We start from the raw sequence: 3,491 nt of genomic DNA, 5'->3' as shown, positions 1-3,491 counted from the left end.
ACCTGTAGTCCCAGCTACTTCAGAGGCTGAGTCAAGAGAATTGCTTAAGCCTAAGAATTTGAGGTTACTGTGAGCTGTGACATGACAGCACTCCACAGAGGGCAACACAGTGAGACTCTGTCTCAAAAAGAAAAAAGTAAGTATGCAATTCAGTGACATGTAGTCCCTTCATGTGTTATGAAACCCTCGGTGCTTCTAGTTTGAGAATTATTTCAGAATTAAACCCATTATGCAATCACTTTATATGCCTCCTTCTCTCAGCCCAAGGGAAACACTAATCTGTTTTCTATGTGGACTGGCCTACTCTGGAAATTTCACATAAATGGAATCTTACAACGTGTGGCCTTTTGCATCAGGCTTATTTCCCTTAACATAATATTTTTAAGGTTCATCTATGATGTAGCTAGTACTTGTTCTTTTTGTTTTTTTCTTGTGCGGCCCCAGCTAGAGTACAGTGGTGTCATCACAGCTCACAGCAACTTTAAACTTCTGGACTCAAATCATCCTCCAGCCTTAGCCTCCTGAGGAGCTGGGACTCCAGACACATGCCTCTGTGTCAGTTCACACTGCATCCCTTTTAACAGCTGAATAATATTTCAGTGTGGCTATACTCATTTTGTTTATCCACTCATCAGTTGATGGAGATTTGGGTTGTTTCCACCTTTTGGTTATTGTGAATAATGCTGCTATGAACATTCATGTGTAAGCTTTTGTTTGAACATCTGTTTTCAATGCTTTGGGACTTATGTATAGGAGTGGAATGATTGAGTCATGTGATAGTTCTATATTTAACTTTTTGAGAAACCATTAAACTATTTTCCACAGCAGCTGCACCCACCATGTTCCATTCCACCAGCAACATATGAGTGTTCCAATATCTCCACATCCTTACCAACACTTAGTATTTTCCATTTTTAAAAAATATTAAGGCCATCCTAGTGGGTCTGAAGTCTATCTCATTATGATTTGGATTTGCATTGCCCTGATGGCCAGTGAAGGGGAGCATTTTCATGTGCTTGTTGTCCGTTTATATATCTTTTTTGGAGAAATGTCTACACAAGTCTTGTCCTTTTCTTCTTGGCTTGCCTTTTAATTGTTGAGTTGTAAGAGTTCTTTACTTATTCTGGATACCAGACCCTGATAATATGGTTTACAGTCATTTTCTCCCATTCCATAGATTGTGATCTCACTATTTTCCTTTTTTTTTTTTTTTTTTAGAGACAGAGTTTCACTTTGTCGCTCTGGATAGAGTGCTATGGCGTCACAGCTCACAGCAACCTCCAGCTCTTGGGCTTAGGCGATTCTCTTGCCTCAGCCTCCCAAGTAGCTAGGACCACAGGCACCCGCCACAACGTCCAGCTAACTATTTTCCTTTTTAAGACAGAGTCTCACTCTGTTGCCCAGGCTAGAGGGCCATGGTGTCAGCCTAGCTCACAGCACCCTCAAACTCCTGGGTTCAAGTGATCCTCCTGCCTCAGCCTTCCAAAGTGCTAAGACTACAGCATGAGCCACTGTACCCAGCCAACAGCTGCCTCTTCTTCCCTTTTCTTCCCTTTCCTAAACTCAACCACCTTTCAATAATTTTTTTTTTTTTGAGACAGTCTCACTTTGTTGCCCTCGGTAGAGTGTAATGTGTCACAGCTCACAGCAACCTCAACTCTTGGGTTTAAGTGATTCTCTTACCTCGGCCTCCCTAGTAGCTGGGACTACAGGTGCCCACCACAACGCCTGGCTATTTTTGTTGTTGTTTAGCACACCTGGGCCGGGTTCAAACCCACCAGCCCCAGAGCATGTGGCTGGTGCCCTAACCACTAAACTACGGGTGCCCATCCATCTTTCAGTAATTTTTCACAGCTTTTTCTAGTTCCTAAGTTTTAAATCTTACCCTTAGTCTTTTTTCTTTTATCCCCCATTTTCTGTTCTTTCCTCCTTTCCTCCTCTTCCCCCAGTGTCTGGTAGGACATGGAGGGCAAAGTTATAAGCACCGGGTATGGCTTGAAGAGGTGTCAGAGCTCCTGCCCCCAGTCCCCCCTGTGCTGTTGAGCCCCTTGAGGAGGCCTCGCTCTTTGCTCAGCCTGCGTGTGGTGCGTGTCGTGTGATTTGTGTCGTGTTGGGCGTGTTGGTAGCTCAGATGCAGATGCTCCTCTCTGGTCTAAGCAAGGTCCCCCACCTCCTACTAGCTCAGACCAGCCTCATGTTTTTAGCTCCAGGTTCCTATCCCAACTGGAATGCACATTCCCTTGTAAGGCCACACGTCAACCAGTGGTCCCTCCCAGTGCCCAGACACCCCCATCATCGGACCTTTGTTCAAGCGGGTCTCTCCATATGGAAAGTTCTTCCGCAGTCTCCTCTGATTAAACTCCACTCTTTCTTCAAGGCCTGGCCTCAGAAACACCTGCAGCCACAGGCTCCTCCAGTCTCCCCAGCTGGAATCCATTTCCCCCTGGAATATTTTCAATTTTTCCCCTTGAGTTACGATGACCACAGTTTCTGAACTGAAAATAGGGACTCATGCTGATTCTTGTTAATACAATTACACTGTGGAAAACAGGTGCAGAGAATCAGAAAATATGAGAGGGCAGGGCCTGGAAGCCTGGAACATATCATGACTATATAAGTGGTGGGTAGGGGCGCTCACATTGCTGAATCTGGTCATGTTACATGTTAGCTGTGGGCCCAACCCCCTTTATCCTTCCACAGCCTTGGGCAGGAGAAAGCACTGGCTGGCCCAGGTCACACAAGACCCTATCTCAGGCCCAGGCCCGTGCCCAGCAGTAGTGAGAGATAAGTAAGTTTTTATTGTTATTTCTGTTTTAAAGATATTGCCCAGGCTGGTCTCAAACTCTTGGCCTCAGCAATCCTCTGACCTTAGCTTTTTTTTTTTTTTTTGCAGTTTTTGGCTAGGTCTGGGTTTAAACCTGCCACCTTCGGCATATGGGCCCGGTGCTCTACTCTTTTGAGCCACACACCCCCCCCTTTTTTTTTGAGACAGAGCCTCAAGCTGTCACCCAGGGTAGAGTACCATGGCATCACAGCTCACAGCAGCCTCCAACTTCTGGGCTCAAGCGATTCTCCTACCTCAGCCCCCCAAGTAGCTGGGACTACAGGCACCTGCTACAACACCTGGCTATTTTTTTTTGGTTGCAGCCATCTTGTTTGGCGGCCCAGGCTGGATTCAAACCTGCCAGCTCAGGTGTATGTGGCTGGCTTAGCCGCTTGAGCCACAGGTACCGAGACAACCTTAGCTTCTAAAGCAGGGGCCCTCAAACTTTTTAAACAGGGGGCCAGTTCTCTGTCCCTCAGACCGTTGGAGGGCCAGACTGCAGGCCCAGGGACCAGTCAACTGCTAAGCAGGACATTCAGTGGTGGCAAAAACACCCGGCGGACCAGATAAATGTCCTCGGCAGGCCGCATGTGGCCCGTGGGCCATAGTTTGAGGACGCCTGTGTGTTAGAATTACAGGCATGAGGCTCGGCGCCTATAGCTCAACC

The sequence above is a fragment of the Otolemur garnettii genome, unplaced genomic scaffold, assembly GCF_000181295.1.
Source record: "Otolemur garnettii isolate 467f Iridium unplaced genomic scaffold, OtoGar3 scaffold00087, whole genome shotgun sequence".
Taxonomy (NCBI): Eukaryota; Metazoa; Chordata; class Mammalia; order Primates; family Galagidae; genus Otolemur; species Otolemur garnettii.
This window is presented reverse-complemented; position numbering follows the sequence as displayed.